Here is a 20,846-nt window from a genome sequence, read left to right as displayed (position 1 = left end):
CTTAGTTAAGATGGTATGGTGAGAGGATCTATAGCAGGCTGGCCCCTCTTCCTCTGGCCATGAAGCAAGTGGGCAAAGTCTAGGAAATTAAAAGTCCATTTGCATATCAAATGCCATTGGCCATTGTATTCCCTATTACCACATATTGATGTGAGATCTGGACAGTTAAGAAAGATGATAAGAAGAAAAGTCATTCATTTGAGATATAGTGCTGGAGAAGAGTGCTGAGGATCCCAATGGACAGCCAGAAGGACAAAGAAATGGGTTCTAGAACAAATCAAGCCAGAAACTTCCCTGGAAACCAAGACGACCAAACTGAGGCTGTCATATTTTGGACACATCGTGAGAAGGAAGGATTCATTAGAAAAAAACATTAATGCTAGGAAAAGTGGATGGAAGTAAGAAGAGAGGAAGGCCACATGCCAGGTGGATGGACTCTATTAAGAAGGTCACGGGCATGAGTTTGCAGAAATTACTGTATATACTCATGTATAAGTCTAAAAATTTTAGTCAAAAAATTGCCCCCAAAAACCTAGGTTGACTTATCCACGGGTCAATGTAAATACTATAACTCTTATTAAAAAGGGAACCATCCCCCGGTGAAAGACAAGGGTGCAATCTATCCTAAAAGCACTGACCTCCCTCTGTTCTCTCTTCCATCCAGCATTTAGTGTGAACCAAAACCGTTATGCCTGCCAGATTTTTGTGGGTTCTTTGGCATTGTTTTCCTTTGCTTCATCATTTAGATCCTTTGTTGCATGTCCTTAAATTTCACCCTCAACTTATCCAAGGGTCATATCAAAATCCATAATTTTGGCCCCAAAACCTGCCATCGACTTATACATGAGGTTGACTTATAGTCGAGTATATATGGTAAGCAGAGCAGTGGAGGACAGAGGGTCTTGGAGATGTCTCATCCATAGGGTAGCCATGAGTCAAGATCGACTCAAGGGCAGTTAACATCTTTTTCAGTCTTTTCAGTCTTTTCCTTGGATGCCCCCTAGAGGAGAAATTGCCCCAAAGCCCCATCTACACACACACACACACACACACACACACACACACACACACACACAGACACAACAAGTAAGCTTCATTGGACCAACCTGAAAGAGTTCTTGATTGCCTTGCTAATTACCTATTAGATCTAAACAGGAAATTTGGTTGTTTCACTTCATGGCATTTCATATTATCGCTCATGACTTCCTTGGTTTACATGGGAACATTGCTTTTTAGTCCTGTTGTTTAATGCAAGCTATTTTAATGTTTGAAGTCTATGCCACTTTGAGAGTCCAGATGTGTCTGAAATGTTTATAAATATTATAATAAATACATAGAGCATAAGTATACATCTTCCATTGAAATCAAGGAGATGATAACTGAGGGACTGAGGGACTGATGTAATGCTGCTTTACAAAGCACAATAAGAAACATTATTACACTGAGGAGCTATCAATCTATAATCTAATAAATAACAGCATTAGGTCCAAAGAAACAACAGAAAAGGGGGAAAGAAGTGTAGGCAGAGATTATCAGGAAAAGAATATGCAATTGTTTCAGTGGCAGATGGTTACTTTAGTTACAACAGTGCATAGGAACTAAGGGGTTTTGCCAAAAGCCTCAACAAAACCCCCCTGATATTTTGAACAAGTAAAGGCAGAAATCTTCACACAGATGTTTTGTGGGGAAGCTCCAAGCATAAGAAACAGAAGGGGGAAATAAGGAAGGTATCATTTGAAAAAGTATAGGACTGACTACAGTTCCAAGAGTAATATGTGAATTGTTTGTCCATCCACACTAAGAATTAATGGGATGGCAGAGATGGTTTGTCAGAAGGAAAAGGCAGCTCTATGTAGTAGCAGTCAAAAAAGTAGAAAAAAAACACATGATTTTGAAAAGGTGGTAGCCATAATTTTCTTTTTTGCTGAATCCCTGAGAGCTAATTTGTACTGTAAAATATAGGTAGCAGAGGAATAATGCACTGTGTCTCTATGAGGCTGCAAAAGGAGAATCATTTCTAGCAATCTATATGCACTTGAACACTCTGAGTTCAGGAGGTGTAACAGACTGAATGAGGAATCACTCTCTGCTATTCCTTTTGATTCCTAAGTACAGACTGCAGTCTAGAACTCTTCCAGTAGGGTCACTGTGATTTCTGATGGAAAAATTTGAAATGAGTCAGCCAAAACCTATTCTCCTCTGCCTCATCTCTCACACCTTCAAATCCTCCCCATTTCTCTTTCAGCAGTGCAAAGCTATGCATGTGTGTTCAGATGTAAGCCACAAAGACATCAGTGGGACATATTCCCAGATAAGGGTATACAAAATTATAGTCTGTACCTACAATAAATCAGTTCTACTCATCGACACCACCCTACAACATTAACAACAACAGCAGCTAAAAAAATTCATACTAGTCAGTTGTGCAGTTTAAGCCAAACATGTAAGTCTAATATGTCAGCAAAAGTTATGTATGGTGGTACACATGATAAATATACCTTGGTATCACAGTGCAGATAAATGTTGCCAAAGTAATAACAGCTATTCCTTTGAAATACCTTGGACATCTGCCGATTTATTAACTAAATGGTCTGCCTCTTACTGGGAGCAATGTTTGACTTGCAAGATCACGGGGACATATACTCCAATAACAGGACTTTTGGACATTTAGCCAGAGAAGACCTACAGTCATATTCATAAAAAGCAACCTCATAAAACCCATATTCTGCACAAATACATCCTTGGGTTGGTTGCAAGAACTCTCCACAGTGTCTGACTGAGACGGATGTTTGGAACAGTCTTTGGTACTTCCAAAAAAGAACTGCCAGGTTGCACAGGCTGTTACTGACTTTTTCTCACCAGGATGTGGGAAGGAATCAGATTCAAATGACAGTCAAATCGGAGCTTGTGTCCCATATTTGTTCATCTGTAGAAAAATATATACACTTTCAATTAGTTGACTGTATTTCCTCTGAATACTTTTGTGAATGTTAAATGTCATTCTCTTCAGCAGTAAGGTGGGAGCCTGCAAGGACAAAGCCTGCTACACCATTCTCAAATTCAAATCAATGAGGGCAGGTACTTGCAGCAATCAAAAGGCAGGACTGGCTTGAGACATTATGCTGTCTAACAAAAAGGACAAGACCCCATCGCCATCCTAGATAGAGAAGCTGGCTGAACTAATTCAGTGCTAGAGGTGTAATTCTGCACTACTTTAGTTCTTGGAGGAAGCAATGAGTCGATTTAGCAATTTTCTTCCTGCTGTGGGTAAATCTGCACTGTTTTCAAACAATGTTCACAGATTGGAAATTATCCTGTCTAGTTTTCTGTTTAATAAGGAGCTCACATATGAAAGGTCCGGAACCTTGATCATTAGGTGACCAGGGCTGCACCTGCAATGCAGAAATAATCCAGTTTGACACCACTTTAACTGCCATGGCTCAGTGCTATGGGATTCTGGGGATTGTAGTTTTGTGAGACCCTTAGCCTTCTCTGTCAAAGAGCCTTGGTGCCATAACAAACTATAATTCCCAGAATTCCATAGCATTGAACTATGGCAATTAAAGTGGTGTCAAACTGGATTATTTCTGCAGTGCAGATGGAGGGCAAGTGGCTATGCCAAAAGATCTTAAGAGTTGCCAATCAACAGTTAGCAGCTGAATAGTAGAGTCAGCAAGCACATAAGCTCTTGCTCACACAGGTGACATGTACTGTAATTCTGTTTATACTATAAACATAATTTCTAATATTGCATCTATGCCTGTCAATTAGTATGGGCCATTCCATCCCAATTGCTTTCCACTGTTCTCTCTTTTGGGCAATAAGTGCCCAGCTACCCAGGGGTATACAGGGCTTTGTGTGTAGCAGCACCTTGACTCTTTCACAGGAGAAGCCACGCTGGCATTGCTCAGTTTCTATATCATTTGGGTTTGGGTTTATTTAAAAATTAAAACTGGCTTTTAAAATGATTACAATATTTTTTTTATGTATTCTATACTTTACTGCTCCATACATTGCTTTGGGAACTCCAGTACTAAAAAATAATAATAAATACTTTTAATAAATAAGAAAAATATCATAATGAACACCCAAACACTCAGACACTCTGGCAGCTTATCAATAGAGGCTTGGCATTAATTTGCTACATTTATAATTCTTTTCACCTAACATATTTCAACACCACACCTCAAAACAGAATTTATGGCCCAGGTTAGCTGAATAATATTTATGTCTTCAAAACTGTAGCAATGAAAGAAATATTGATTGCTGTATATATTTCTTGCTATTGTGATTGCTTTATACCTTTCTTACAATTGTGTGTGTGTGTGTTTTTAAATAACACAGTTGAAGTTTATAGCTGAGTCTGTCATAGATATGCTTACATCTGGATCAATAGATGTGACACATTTTCTCCTTGAGAGCATCAAAGGCAACATGCTCTCTCCTGTCTAGGGCAGAGGAGCATAAAGTGCAGGCCATGGGCCACAAATCAATCCATCTTTCTCTGTGTGTGCATGCCTCTCTTTCTCTCAAACAAAAACCTGAATGAAAAAGAGTAGAAAGTGCTGGTTTTCCAGCTCCCCCCCCCCCCAGTGGATATACTACTTTCCAATCGTAGCTGCATTAAAGCCTGGATTACTATCTTTAAACAATTGTGTAACAAATAATTCAGGATAGTGGACCAAAACCTAATTTCAAAATGAATCATGACATTTTCCAGGTAGTAGATGTACAGTTTTACACATTCCAAATCTCTAAATATCAATCGGAGCTCTATATTCATTTATGCCTAGGTCTGATTCCCCTTGCACCCACCACAACTATAGTGGATGGACGTGACAGATGCAAGGAAAAGCAGGTACTTGTGCTGCATGATGCCATGGTACTAGCAACCTTATTAATGAGAGATTTAAGCTTCAAACACTGGACCTTTTTTTCTTTCCTCTTTTGGCAGGTTCATCTCCCCCTTAAAAAAATTAGGCAGAATAGTTTTGGGTATTTTTGCCTTGTATTTCTGGTTCTTCAGTGATAACAAAGGGGGTTTTATTCCTCTTCTTTTATATGAAAACTGGGAACCCAGAACGATAATGGTAAACGTGAACTCCTGATAGTAAGGTCAAAATAAAGGCCACATGGAAATATGACAAAACTAGTCATTAAAAAACCATGTGGTGTAGTGGTATGAGTGTAAGACTAGGACTCAAGAGTCCAGGTTTGAATCCCCATGCAGCCATAAAACCCACTGGATGACCTTGGGTGAGTCACATTCTCTCTCAGCCTAAGGGGAAGTCCAAAGCAAACTCCCTCTAAACAAATCTTCCCAAGAAAACCCCATGACAAGTTTGCCACAGGGTCACCATAAGTCAGAAGCAACAAAAAGTCATACAATAATGTGATCATAGTCTATTTTCACCATATCACATATACTTGTCTATAAGTCTAAACATTTATGCCCCAAAATTGACCCTAAAATCATAGGTCAACTTATTTATGGGCCAATATGGTAATGTGATAGCAGCTCTTTCAGATTTCCCCATGCAATTTCTTTCTGTCCTGAGCCAAGCAGATAGAGTCTTTAGTAACTGATTGATTGATTGCTGTTTGTTTAAAGTCCTGCGTGCTTTGCTGTCTTGGAGTGAAGGCTGAAACGCTGAAGCCTTGTATTAACTGATGCTTCCCTCTTGCTGCTCGCAAGCACACACTGAAGAAGCATCCACATTTTACACTCGACCTATCCATGGGTCATGTCAAAATCCATAATTTTGGCCCCAAAATTTGTCCATTACTTATACATGAGGTCGACTTATAGTCAAGTAGTTATGGTAGCATTAATATACACGAGCATAGCTTTGCAGGATTGCTCCATTGTGCAACTGAGGTCACCTTTTGCGCAGTGGTTGCTTAATTTCCAATTTACTAAAATCAAAAGCATGAGAGGCAGCTGCATGTCTGCTTACCAAACAGCTAGTTACACAAGAGGATTTATTTATACAAACTGTGAGAAAGTAGATTTGTGCATTCAGAGCTACTTTCATGGTAATGTACCAGTTCAACAGCATTCCAGTCTGTGACTTCTCTGTTGATTGCATGAATGGCACTTTTCTATTTGTGCAACATGCTTCCATGTGTGAGTAAAAGTAGCCCTGACTTTTCAGGTGTTCAATATTTGTGAATAATAAACTTGAAAAAGGGAGGGCACATAAACATACCACTGGTTTTGCTGTCAGAAAGGGCTTGAGAATATTGGCTAACAAATAAACAAAGAAGAAATCAAATGAATTAGCCATACAAAATTGTGTGCTTAAAAATCTTATAGCATCAAAATATACTCCTGAAAATAAATCCAAGAAAACTTAGCTTGCTCAGGATTTTTTTAATGGCTGTCAAATGTTTTAGAGCTAACAGTTGCCCTCTGTAACTAACTTCCAAATTGTGCACAGTTCCACACCAGTTTTTTGGGGGTGTCATGTGACATAGTGTCCTGCTTCAGTGAGACTATTGAATTTGAGTGTCAGGTTTGAAAAATTATTTATTTTTAAAGAAGTCATTTTTCTTTCTTGCAACTCCACTGGATTTCTTAAGCAGCAGCGGCAGCTCTTTTGTAGCATGAAAATGGATCTTGGGTATGACAGCAGGGTGAGACTGGAGGTCACAGTATAAGTTATGCTTGCTTCATTGTAGTTTTGTCAGCTGAATTTTGCCTGGCAGCCCTAAGGCTAAGAAGTCACCAGAAAAAGTGAAAGGCTGTCTGAGCAGTGAGAATAAAATGCTGGGAAAGAAAAATTAATACTTTGCATTGGGTGATCTGTATTTAGTTTATTATTATTGTGTTGTCTGAAAGGGGAAAGCTTTCAGAGGCTGCCATGTTTGTTTATTTGATTATTTGTTGCATATATCTATCATTGCACAGTTCATTTGGGCCCCAAGCTATGGATCACAAATGAAATAATTTAAAATAATACAATACATATACAAATTTTAAATATTTAAAAACAGACTAAAAAATCTCCTTAACAACAGTTTACTAACCAGAACACCTATCCTGGGTTTTGTTAAACAACACAGTCGTACTGTACTAACTTAACTTCAAAAGGGATGAAATTAGGTTGACTTCTTTTGCAAAGGAGCTAAATGTTAGATTTAAATGTTGAAAAAGAAGAATCCATGAGGTTCCAATCCCAATAATGGATACTAGTGTGCACCCACTTGTAACAGCCAGCTTTTAGCATTTCTTTTCTGTCTCTTTTATTATTCTAAGATGAATTCCCTGAAACAATAAACATATTTTACCCTTATTACCTAACAATACCATCCAGTGTTCATATTGCATTGGCCCTGCTGCATTCTGCTTAATGCAGATTCCAAATATTTCTGCATATAGTTGGGGTGCTACTACAGAAAATGTACCATAATATACACCCATTGAACTAGCCTTCCTTCTTCTTATTGTTATTCCAGAGGAAAACAATCATCTGGAATGTTACTGAGTACATAAAATTCAGATACTTTTAGACCAGGAAGTGATTTTGGCCATGAAATGAAGCAAGCCACAGTTCTACAGAGAAATATTTGCCAGGCTTACTGTCTTCACTGGTACTCTGAGCCAATGAAGCTCCCAGCTGCTACTGAGGCTCTGCTCATAGTGTACATATTGTGAAAGCTTTTATTTTTAAGGAAAGAGAAATGGTGTTGCCATTTGATGATATTGTCATTTTTGGTGTCTTGTGGGTGCAGGACTCTAGAACTCTGCCCAAGAGTCTTTATTTCACTGTGCTATTGATATCACCCTTTCTGTCTTCTTTCTTTTTTGCTTTGCCCAGAGTTCCACAGATGAAGGGCTTGATCAGATGGACAGGAAAAAGTGGCTTGATCCTGCTTTTCCCCAAAGTGGGTTGAAACCCCACTGCCAGGATGGCCCACTCTCAAGGCAGGCTGAATGCACATGGCCTGACCTCACAGTGCGGCATCAAGCCATGCTGCTGGGTAATTTTTTTTGTTGCTTCTCCACCATACATGTGTGCCATTGCACAAAAACATTGCTTGCATACCCCAGGTACCTCCCACATCTGTCGAGATGCCATCCTATTAGATGGCAACACTTTTGATTGGCCACAGAATTGCATGTGTGATGCTCCCCTGTTCAAGGCATTGGTGCATTGGTGTGTGAGTGGTACACTAGCAAAACACAATCATATAGCCCTCCCATACCCCCTTCACCCCATTCCCCCTGTTGGACTGTCCAGTTTGTGTATGTTGTAATTACATCCATTGGAGTTGGCACACATTCATTTCTTTGCTTTGCAGCAGTCCTGCACTCATGTCAGGGTGAATGAATGTGCAAAGATGCACATCTTCCTCACTAAGCTGAACTATCCCAGGTTCTGTATGCTATGGGTTATAGCTCTGGAGCATGGCTTCAGTCTGGTTTCTGCCCACTTTGGAGGTGTGCATCATCTAAATGCCCAACATTCAAAGTGGTTGGAAACCACTCATTTTTGCCTGCCCATTCCACCCCTAAGTGATAGAATTCTACTCAAAGGCTTAAATCCGTGGGTGGCCTCCTTTTCTACAGGTCAGAAGTGACATTGCATCACTTTATGACACAAATTAGAGATAGTTTAAAGCTGTTTGGGGATAGTTGTCAGCCAGAAACTGCCAGAAATGGTCTGGTCTGGCCTAAATCAGTGTAACTTTTGTTGTTTCAGTCAAAAAACCCTCACTTTTTCTGCCAAAAATATATAGGTAGAGGTCCATGTATGTTGGGATACCTGGTGAGCCCAAGCGCCATGGGCTGTATAACCTGAGCTTAAATTGAATTACTAGTTCAAAGTAGAATAGACCTAGTAACTTAATGGGATTTCTATGAGTGTTGATTTACCATTTAGCAATTGCCTCAGTGGGTTTGCTGTATTTGGGACTACCCATTTGATTTAGAACATAATATGAAGGAATATTACATTAAGATTTCAACTCATAATTCATGCAGAAGATATAAGCCATGTGTAAAGAGAAAATAAATATAAAAATATAAAGCAAACTTTACACGACACATGGACAGACAGACAAACAGACTAAAATATTATCTGCATTTATTATCTGCACATATTATCACATGTTATCTGCAGTCTCACAGAACTCAGTTTCCTTATTCAAGAGGAATTAATTGCTAGTTAGATATACCAGATTGTCAGTATTAAATGTGATCAAATTAAATTTGAAGTTTCAGGAGAAAAAATATACAAGATTCATAAAAATGAAACATGGAAATCAATTCAAGAATATCAGTCATATAAATATGAATACTGCAAAAATATTCTCAAAACATAATTGTCACACACCAATATAGTAGATGTTTATCATAAGAAACTTGGACTGGAATCCTGAGCTGGAATCCTGTATCAGCTACTTAGTTAAATATTGTTAACTACGTAATCTCTTCTCCCCTGATTTCACCAGACTTGATAGAAATGTTACTCACCCATTCTCTGATTACCAGCAGAATGGACCTCCTTCTTCATAGGCAGCTGACACCTGGTAGAGAAGGTTGGAGGGGGAGTCACATTAGTAGCAATCCTTTAAAAATCATGAGTAAGTAGCAATAGTGACTATGAAACACCAAAAAATGTGTGAATCTAAGTAATTGTTTCATATTCATGATCTCTACTTAGTGATGATTATGACACTATTACCACAGTTGAAACTTCCTCCCAAACCTATTTTATCGGCCCTCAGCCACATGAGGAAAAGAAGACCCATTCTGCCACTGTGTAAGTGCATGGAAAAATGATGTTTCTGCAAGGTATTTTTTTTCTGGGAGAAGGTTATTAGGCCAGGAAAAGTTACTTAGATAATTTAACTACATAGCTGATACAGGATTCTGGTTATCGGAGTCAGTTGTCCTGCAAAAGTGGTTCTATGAATGCACTTGGTGATAGCACTAAATACCAGTAATCATAGGTTGGACATGTAAACACCCATTTGTAACAGGTTTCTTATGAGTAATGACATTGCTACAGAAAACACAATTATACAAATGGATAGAATGTCAATTCACATACATAGGGGAACAATACAACCAAAGTGGAACACTCTCAGTAGAAACACTAACACATATTCCCATTTTAATTATTTAATTCTTTAAAGTTGGCTAGATTGTTCTCTAGCTTTATGGTACGTGCATACCTGACTGAAGCTCAGAAAGAGGTAACAAATATCCAGCTGGACATCAAAAATGTGATCCCACTGATCTTTCAAGAGGATGCTTCGAGAGGATGTTTAAATATTGAAATCACTCAGCTTTGGCTGCATTCGGCTCCTCTCCTGTGAAATGCTGAGAGACTGACCATTTGGGTGAAAAGAAAGACTCTTTGAAAGTGTGTGCACATTTAGAAAAAGTCCAAAGTCTTCAGGAGAATAACTATTGTACATATTGCTGCTTATATTTTATAATGAAAGCTTTCGCCCTGCCCCCCAAAAATCATGTATATTTTCTTTGTTCTTTAATAAGGGATTTGAGACATTGGTACCACTGCAATAGTCTAATACCCTTCTGCAAAATAGTCTAATTTAAGACAATGGAAAATGTTTTAGAGAAAGTGGTTTTCTGATGTTAAAGCAATTAGAAGTAGATCTGCACCTGGCAACTACTAAGCACCATATTAAGGGTTCACTTCAAAGATTTCTGTGGAAATTTGAATGCTCATGGCCTACTAAATTTTGTCACTTTTCATTTAAAACATGCTTTACTGACATTTTTTAAATTAATCCTTGCAGTCCCACTGTGAGATAGGTATGCATTAAATATTGTTCATTCTTCGCTAAACATCCACTAATCTGTCAAATTATTTGACTCAGAATCACATTTAAAAAATGTGGACGGGATGCCCATTCCAAGTAGGTGGAAAACATACTAGTATTACTGTTCCATCTTGGGATGTCTTATTCTACTTATATAGGATTTAGCTATTCAAGTGATTCCAAAGACTGAACATTCCCAGGTTCTACACAACTGAAATTTTAAGTCATTGGACTTATCATTTGGGGTTTGCATAGAAATTATGGTATTAAAAATAAGTAGGAGCTTAGGAGAGCAATACATCTTGATGTTTAAATGACAAAGCAGCTTCTTAAGCAATTTTTTGGCTATTGGATACTGGTATGACTGTTTAGTGCTTGACATGTTACAAGCTGCTTCATGAAAAACTTAGATATTAATTTTTGAAAGGGTTATCTCTGGGAAATTAAATGTTCTGTTTAATTTTATCGAAAAGCAATCAATTTTTCAGTGAACTGAGCCTTGATGTCACATACCCTGAGCACATGATATTATTCAACTAATCAATGAATGCATACTTCAGTACATTTCATTTAGTCATTTTCTCTGTTGGGTCAATAGTTTTGTTAGTAAATGTTTGTGAGAGATTAGGTTGCAAAGCTTGGAAAATCACAGTAGATTTCACATCTGGAGTAGATTGATTAATATAATTTAAATGAGATGGTTCAGCTCTAATGGGATTATTCTTATTTGACTTAAGTAGCAATTAGCATCTAAAGTAAATCTAATGTATAGTTGTTACTTTGAAATACAGGACATCTAATCCAAAAATGGTACAAAGTATTCTAAAAGAAGAAATTATTTGGAGCATTTGGTTTGCAGAAACTTGACTCAATAAATCAGATGACTAGAGATGCAACCAAGCAGAATTAGGCTTTAGTGACACAATTCCCTTTTATTTCATTTATTAATTAAATAAGTGCTTTATATCCTATACTACCTGGTGCCTGGGAAAGGCACCCTAATCTGGTTAAAGTGTAAGGTTATTTCATTTTGCATCTCTGAATTCATCATTTTCTTCAGTATAAATAGCTCATTTCTTAAATTCCATAGAACCCATGTAATACAGACTCTGTATATGTTATGATATTTTTGTTATATAAGTTCCCTGTTTATTCCTATTAGGATCTGGGGGGGGGAAAGCACACATTTTAAAAAGAAAGGCATTTCATAGTGGAACTTGAAATGATATACTGGTTCATGCAGTGCTTTGTATGCTTTTGTGAATATACCAGAAGCCATCCAGTCCAACCCCATCCTGCCACTTAGATTAGATTTACTTTAGATGCTAATTATTTTACAGTCTGTAAACCACTTAGAGAGTGCTGAGTTCACGGATAAGCAGTATAGAAATGTATATGCTATTGCTATTCCGCAAAATGAATAAGTAACAGTCTTTCTACAGGCAAATGTGTAAATGGATACAGGATAGATAATGAGGGGAGCAGGCTTGCATGCATTCCCTCGTGATACACATGAGTGATATGTCAATTGCCCAGATTAGGCATATACTACCTATTATCATGTACAATGCTCTATATCCAACAAGAGAGGGCCACAGAGAAGCCTCAGTCAGTGAGTCTGCAAATCACTAGTTACAAACAATGGATGTGACTGTGACAAAACTTCCCCTAAACATTTCAATCACAGGAAAAACAGCTGATAAACTATATCTGTGATTGCACATGTATCCATTATGGGACTTGAAGGTTCTGGTTGTTCACATAGGCCAGAAGGAGGAGGAAAACCAGACCAGTTTGAAAATTTATACAAACACGGACTATACTGAGAACACCATTTTCAAATGGCTTGTGTTCTAAGGAGTTTGCTTACAATGGGAAAAAATTCTATGGGGCAAGTTGACTTTCTTGTCTCTCCTTGCCCAGCCAGCTCCCCAAATCCTTTGCAAATGTTTCTTCAAAGGCTTACATAAGTAGAATGAGTGGTAGAATGAGATATTAAGGGTAAAGGGAAATTTGTGAGAAGTCATTCAGATACCTCCTGTCTCACTCACAAAAGAAGGGCACACCACCACTGAGGATCCTCTAAAGGAGAATTTTCAGTCTAGGAACTTCTACAAAAAAGAATGCAGAAGCAGACTATGCCTTCTAGAAAATGATTCCATCTTTCTGTTCAAATCAAAGTGGCATGGCACCCAAAGCCAGGCAAATTATTTTTGCATACGAAGAAGAAAAAAAACCACAAGCACCTCTCTTCTAATTACTGACAGTAAAAATGCAATAACCAATTATATATATGAAACTCTGCAAGAATTTGCATATACCCCATGTATGCCTGGAATAATCACTACATTGTTTTTGTGGGTTTTTTTGGGCTATGTGGCCTTGTTCTAGAACATGGCCATATAGCCTGAAAAACCCACAAAAAACTATGGATGCCGGCCATTAAAGCCTTCAAAATCACTACATTCTTCCTAATAGTAAAACTGCCTTTGCTGTGGAGATATATCTGAAATCAGCTCATAGCAGAGGGGCTGATCAGTGTGACCTTTGTAAATAAATACTTCAATGAACCTGTCAATCACATATTCTTTTATACTCCAGCTTTCCTAACAGTTGCTTTGAATAATTTTTATTACCATTTCTGAATGATCCAAAGATTATTTGCAAAACAATAAACATTGCTAAGAGGCCTTGTATTTTGATACGGTACATTAGTACCATGAACACACAGTTATGGTTAGTGGCTTCCTTGGCAATGAATGGTGAATACATTGAAGCTTTAGCTTAAAAGCTATTGAAAGTGCTGAATTTCAATGCCCCAAATTTGTTCAGAACCACTTTGAAATTCACGGGATATACTGTGCCTTACTAACACACAGCACAGTTGAATAACTGCCAGTCACATCTGACAGTGCTAATTATCTTCTTATCTTCAAGTCACCTGTTGAATTATGATGACCCACAAACTTAAGCTGACCCCTAGAGTTTCCTTAGGCAAAGTAGCCTCAGAGTTGGTATTACCAGTTCCTTCATCTGAAATAGATCCAACAGCACTTGGTATTCCTTGGTGGTCTCCCACCCAAGTACTAACCAAGGCTGATCTTGCTTAGTTTCCAAAACCAGACTGGATCTGGTGCCTTTAACATATCTCCTTAAGAAGTGCTGAATATTTGCTGCCTCATAACAGCTAACCATCTGAGATCAAATGTAGAAAGACTGGGCAGTCGTTTGAAAATGGAGATCCTACATAAAGATTATGTTCTCTTGAAGATCCAAAGATTCCAGAATATATTTGCTAGAGAACCAAATCTGTAAATTGCCGGGGAAAGTAAGATGTCACAGGAAATAATACCAGGACACCCAATTAGCAGGAAAAGGCCATAAATTTATTGAATACAGCTGACAAGTAGGGTTGACCCAAATGCATGGTCCTGGATCTAACCTTGATCTGTTGTTTGATGAACCCAATGCCCGGTCATGGGTGGGCTTCAGGATTATTTATTTATTTATTTATATAGCACTGTAGATTTGCACAGCACAGTACATAAAAACAATAAATATAAAAGAGTAAACCTGCCTCTGGCATACAATCTAAGAAATAATAAGATAATACATATAAAATACATAGCAATACAGGAAATGGTTCAATAAAACAGGCAACAAAAAAGAACATCAAATAGCAAGGATGACAGAAGGGGTAGCCGACTGATTGCCTGCTTACATCTTCACCCCTTTGTTCCCGGGGGATGCTATTCAGGAGTTGCCACTGAAATGGCAACACCTCAGCACTCCCAGCATCCCTAGGTCCCCTTGGGGCTCCTGATCCTGTGTTCTGCAGTACAGGAAACCATGCTCACCAGATCCAGGGCCAATGCTACCAACCCCCAAAGTTGTGACAGTGCCCAAGAACCTATGACTCAACTAGAGGGAGGGAGGGATGGAAAGGCCAAGTAGAATGGCTCCGGCCACCCCAGCCATATGGTCCTAAATAGGACCAGCAGCCAATCAGGGCCCATACCTAGCCACAGTCCTGCCCCTCCCAGGCCTTTCAGCCAATCAGAGAGGCTGCCCCGTGGCCAAAGGGGCAGGACTTCTGGCAGCAAAGGCCACTGGAACTTGTAGTTCCGTATGGCTGCTGGAAAGTCCACCCCCAGTAGGCCCGGGCAACCAATCCCAGCCCTGGGAATTGTGCCCAGGGCATGCTGGGACCCATTTGAGGCCACAGCCAGGGCGAGAGAGTCCCTGTGGCCTGACAGCTCCCCCCTCCTGGCAACTGGGCTGAGTCGGGTGGTTGCATTTAACATTAGAAAGGATTAAAAATTAAAAGACAGAATACATATGCAATAGAAGTTTCTTTGAACAAAATCTGGATTTAGTACATCAAAAAAATTAAATTGCATTTATATCTTGCCTATCCTCCAATGAGCCCAAGGTGACATCCATTGCTTTTTTCCTCCTCACTTCAACTCAAGTTAAACGAAAGCACCTTTTGGGTAAGCTGCTGCTTTTGATTAGGAAGTTATCCATTTAAGAAATGATTTTTTTTCTTTTGAATTATGAAGTTCTCCATGAAAGAAACAAAACCTCAAAGGTGTTGTAACCTTCAAGTCATTGATCAGAAGGACTGAAGATTTTCAGTCAAGGGAATGCCTAATATATTTTGAATCACTCACTTCCCCAGGAACAGCTGATATATTATTTATGCATTTCCTGAAAAAAAAAATACTCCTGGATAACTTCACAGTGTGCCAACCTTTCATTGCAATCTTTTTCTTGCATGCACCTCCAAAGGTGCCAGGAGGTAATTCAAACATTCAGAACATCTGCCACCTAGTATATAAAGAACTTATAGCAAAAGGTCTAGACAATAGGGCTGCCAATAAAGTAAAGCCAAATATACCAAAGAAACAAATCATGTAGCAAATTATTTTGGATGATTACTCAAACCAATATGGGGGGGGGGGGGAATATTCCGTCAAACCCTTAGTGAGGCACAGATCCCAAGAAACATTCTTAATCTAGTCAGAAAAATAATAAAATGGCATAAAAACATGTTTCAGGCATGCTGGCAGAATAATGTTCAAGCACATCTATGACTTGTTGTTCTTGTACTTCTATACACTTTGTTGGCATTTGTGCAGGCTTGTTGTCAATCATGAAGCAGTACCAGCCTTGTGGAAGTGAATGGTCACAGATCATATCCTGAATGACTATTTCCTGCAATTCCAGAGAATAAACTGACACTGCAATACACATTGTGTAGAACATGATGTCCTTCTGGTAAGCATTCTGGATCTGAAGACAAAAGAGGCCAAAACATATGTTGATATCTCATTTATATGTATGTGTGCCTTCAAGTTGCCTGTCATCTTATAGTGACCCCTGAATTTCATAGGGTTTCCTTAGGCAAGGAATAGTTAGAGGTGGTTTTGCCAGTTCCTTCCTCTTTGACCTATCTACTTCCTTTCCTTAGAGAGCCTAATGAATTCTTCTAAAAAGTTAGTGAATGTTTCCAAGCACCTATGGTAGAATGCACTAGTTCAGCTTCCTAATTCATCACCAGTAGATCAGTCACTTAAATTTCACACTGTGGAATCTTTATTACAGGCCATGAGGTAAGCAGTAGGATTATTATGATTCCCCACTATTTTATTTTATAGATGCAAAAATATTACTTGCAGCCATCTTCATTTGACTTTTAAGTTGAGAATACTTTATTTTAAATCACTGAATGAAGAAAATATGTATGGTGTTCTCTGAGGCCATATTTGAAATGTCATTTCTCAAATTGGTCCTGATCATCCTGACACTTGAAATGTATTAAAGGAAGAGGAATGAGAATCAGTGTAGATGTTTAAATGTTTTATCAATGATATAATGAAGTTCTAACATTAGGGTGTTGTTTTTTTTGATGTTTTTGTTTTGCTTCTTGCTTATTTGTACACATTATATGGAGAAGGTTGGTATCAGACAAGCTGCTTTAATCTACAATGATTATCATCAAGGTAACAGAAGCATGATGAATTCAGAATAATGTAATACAGCAGAATAATTAGCATGACAATGTAGGGGAAGTTTTAATAATGACATAATGAAGAAGTTACAAGGTAGAAAATTTGTTAATACAGTTATTCACTTGCTTATCTTCAGAATCATTTTAAGCAGCAAATGTCTGTACTTTGCTTTAATAATGTGGAGTTGTAGATGTTTTAAAAGCAAGGAACAACCAATTTCTTTTCACAGGAATGACTGAAAATCACTGTGAAATATCTCGTTTGGTTAACTCTTAGCTACCTGATATGCCAACTCTGATTCAACCTAGAAAGAGATGGCTGTGCCATAATTCACCATGCTTTGGTAATCTTTTGTGGTCTGGAATGCATTGCACATGCATCTCCTATTTTAGTTATTTAGTTATTTATTTATTATTTGTTTATTTGCAGGATTTATATCCCACCATTCTCCCACAATGGGATCCAAGGGGGGTTACAATATATTATAAAGACAAAGTTAAAACGTTGGTTACAAAAGTTAAAAAATAAATTATATACTGCTAACATTAAAACAGAAATAAAAACAGCATTGTTTAAAACAGTAAAGATTATAAACATTAAAACAGCACACCACATTAATCCAATAAAATCTACCCACCAAATGCCTACCTGAATAAAAATATCTTGAGCTGCTGGCGGAAAGAGAGCAGGGAAGGGGCCAACCTGAGCTTCTGTGGCAGGGAGTTCCACAGTCTGGCAGCAGCCACACAGAAGGCTCTCTCCCAAGTCCTCACCAACCACACTTGCGAAGGTTGGTGGGTGGACTAACACAAAGCCCTCTCCTGCTGATCTTAGCAGGCTGGGTTGTATAGAGAGATATGGTCCTTCAGATAGTCTCAACCCAAGCTGTTTAGGGCTTTAAAGGTCAAAATCAGCAACTTCAGTTTTGTCCAAAAACGGACCGATAGCCAGTGTAGCTGTTTCAACAGGGAGTGACATGATCTCTGTAGCCAGCCCCAGTCAACAGCCTGGCTGCCGTATTTTGTACCCACAGCAGTTTTTGAACAGTTTCAAAGGGCAGCCCCACATAGACCATGTTACAGTAATCCCAATGGGATGTAACCAAGGCATGTGTCACCATAGCCAGATCCAGCATCTCAAGGGAGGAGCGCAGCTAGCAAACAAGTTTTATCTATGAAAATGCACTCCTGGCCACTGCTGAAAACTGGGCATTTAGGCTCAGAGTGGAGTCCAGGAGCACACCCAAGCTGTAAGCCTGAGATTTCAGGAGGAATATAACTCTATCCAGTTCAAGCTGAATCCCTATTCCCTGATCTGCCTTATGACTGACCAGGAGCACCTCTGTCTTGTCTGGATTAAGCTTCAGTTTGTTTCCCCTCATCCAGTCCATTACTGACAGTAGACACTGATTCAGTACAAAGACAGCTTCCTTGGAGTCAGTTAGAAAGAAGAGATAGAGTTGGGTGTCATCAGCATATTGGTGACACTGCACTCCAAAACTAGTGGTTTTATCTAGATGTTGAAAAACATTGGGCACAGAGCAGAACCCTGAGGAACCCCATAGGCCAGTGGCCAAGGAGTTCAACTGGAGCCTCCCAACATCACCTTCTTAGTTCACCCCTTCAAGTGTTGTGGAAAACTGATAAAATACTGCAAGTTCTCCCACTAGACTCACAGCAGACCTCGGTCTGACAGAACCAGAAAGGAGGGGACCAAAGATGAATTTGAAAAACACAGATTGTTTATTTTAGACAGCTGTCACTCTGGGAGGAATTCACATTCCAACAAAGATCCCAGAGCCCAGAACAAAGAAAATGGCTCCTTTATATAGGGTTAAAACAAAGAACTCTAGCTGGCATATCCCATTGGACATGGCAAAAGTTAAACATATAGGATTTTCGTACAATCAGAGTACAGATACATGAATACATTAAAGGTACATCTTAGCCACATTCCATTAGCCCATTAGCCTTATCTGTCCTTGCCCCCCTTATAGTCCTTGTGGAAATATCTCTTCTCCAGGATTCATGTCTCCCTGCTAACTTCAACTAACAACAAACTCCAGATCCCTGAGGTCAGAGCCCTAGGTCATCTTGAGCTCTCATGTCTGAAATCTTATTCTTTTGCCTGCATTGCTGGGCCAATGTATGTACCTTTATTTCTACAAACTACCTTTATATGCATACTAAATATGAAATTTTAAAAATCTTCTACCTCATTCCCCCCTTTATGATATTTATCAATATCTTATTGCATAACATCATCATTCAGTTATAATATTGTTGTTCCAACATTCTGTTTTGGGTTTGCAAATTGAATACAGCACAAACTTGATTAACTGCCTTTGTCTCAATTACAGTCTCTAATTTCTGTCTTACAAATTTCAAAAGGCACAGAACACACAAACATCCCAGTATTCCAACCAAAACCATCAAGGTCAGAGACATGAGCAGATTTCGAATCCATTGGCCATTTGGCAGCAAGTTATCTAGCCATGACCAGAATTCTCCAGGTTTTTCATAGCCAGCTCTTATATCTCTGACCACTTCATGTATCTTTTCCACATTTTCTTCTACTAATCCAGACTGATTTATAAAATGACAACATGTTGCATTAAGCCAGACACAAAGCCCAAAGACTGGAACCACTGCATAACAATGCCCCCAAGTCCCATCCCAGAAAGGCAGCCCAGAAGGATATCATGGTTGATGGCATCGAAAACTGCTGAGAGATCCAGCAGGACCAACAGGGATACACTCCCCCTGTCCAGCTCCCTGGTGGTTGCATCCACAAAGGCAACAAAAGCTGTCTCTGTCCCATAGCCAGGTCTGAAGTCAGATTGAAATGGATCTAGATAATCAGTTTCATCCAAGAACCCCTGGAGCTGGGAGGCCACCACATGTACCAACACCTTGCCCAAAAAGTGGATATTTGAGACTGCTCGGGACTGCTCAGGAAGCAGTTTTGAAACATGCAGGAATAGAATTGCAAGACTGGACAACCTTGTCACATTAAGCCAGTATAGGCAATACTTCATCATTTATGATGCCTTCCAGTGTGTTTCTAGTTCAAAGTGCTGCTTTAAAACAATCGGCCATATTCTATACGCCCTGCTTATTTATGAAGGAATAACTGAGTAACATCTCATGGCATGATCCTCCTTATCAATAGTCAGGATCCACACTGAGAGATGGAGGCCTGTTCTGCTGCCAATAGGGGCACAGCAAGAAAGTTTCCATCCCCTCTGGCCAGCGATCAAGGCTGTGACAAGGAATGATGGCAAAAATCCTGTTTCTGATTGTCAATACTATCACAATCATGAATATGCATTGTTATTGAATACAGAACAGTTATGCATCCATAATCCTAGTTTATGAATCTGTAACTGCAGTCCTGTGATACTATCCTGAATAAACTCAATCCATCAGTGTCTATTCTATGGCCACAAACACAATACAGTTAAATAGTGAGTTGAATTTATCATGGATGCAGCCACTGAATATGCCACTCCTCACTGACAATACACAAGATATTGCCTTGATTTTACTAGTGCCCATGGCATGTATTGCCCCTTGCTTCATTTGGACAACAGCAGCAGAAAGGTTTTCTGTCTCATTCCTAATGCAAGATTGGACCAAAAATATATAAAAAGCAAGATCACATGTTAGTCCTAGACAGACTAGACAGGATATACAGTAAATAAAAGTTGTTATTATTATTAGTTAAATATCCTACCAAACTATACTAACAACTTCACTCTATCTGTTAAGAGTTAGATAATGTGTTGAATATTAGAACATTGCAACTGTATTATTATTTTTTAAAAAATAATAATCCTAATTGATACTATTTGACAAAAATGTCTGGCATTCAATGTTGCAATTACAGATTCATAATCTAGAGTTAAAGATCTGTAACTGTTGTGTACTTAGTAAAACTATGTTATCGTGGCACTCCAGCTCAATTTAAGAGCTTTCAGACAGATTGGACAAAGGAGGTCCATTCACTTTCTGATTGGAATGCAAATAGGATGAT

The 20,846-nt window shown here is 38.8% G+C and overlaps 1 long non-coding RNA gene across 1 annotated transcript in view; it reads right to left on the bottom strand.

Annotated features, from left to right (window-relative positions):
• Positions 1–2,493: 2,493 nt before the first annotated feature.
• Positions 2,494–20,846, bottom strand: part of LOC121919648 — a 92,041-nt gene continuing 73,688 nt past the window's right edge. The window contains exons 2-3 of the long non-coding RNA XR_006101544.1: positions 9,479–9,531; positions 2,494–2,926 (exon numbers count right to left, since the gene is read on the bottom strand). This is a non-coding gene — a long non-coding RNA (uncharacterized LOC121919648). The remainder of the gene's footprint in view (positions 2,927–9,478; positions 9,532–20,846) is intronic.

This window comes from Sceloporus undulatus, chromosome 1 (assembly GCF_019175285.1).
Source record: "Sceloporus undulatus isolate JIND9_A2432 ecotype Alabama chromosome 1, SceUnd_v1.1, whole genome shotgun sequence".
Lineage (NCBI taxonomy): Eukaryota > Metazoa > Chordata > Lepidosauria > Squamata > Phrynosomatidae > Sceloporus > Sceloporus undulatus.
The sequence above is the reverse complement of the archived record's forward strand: the minus strand, read 5'-3'. Positions and strand labels throughout refer to the sequence as shown.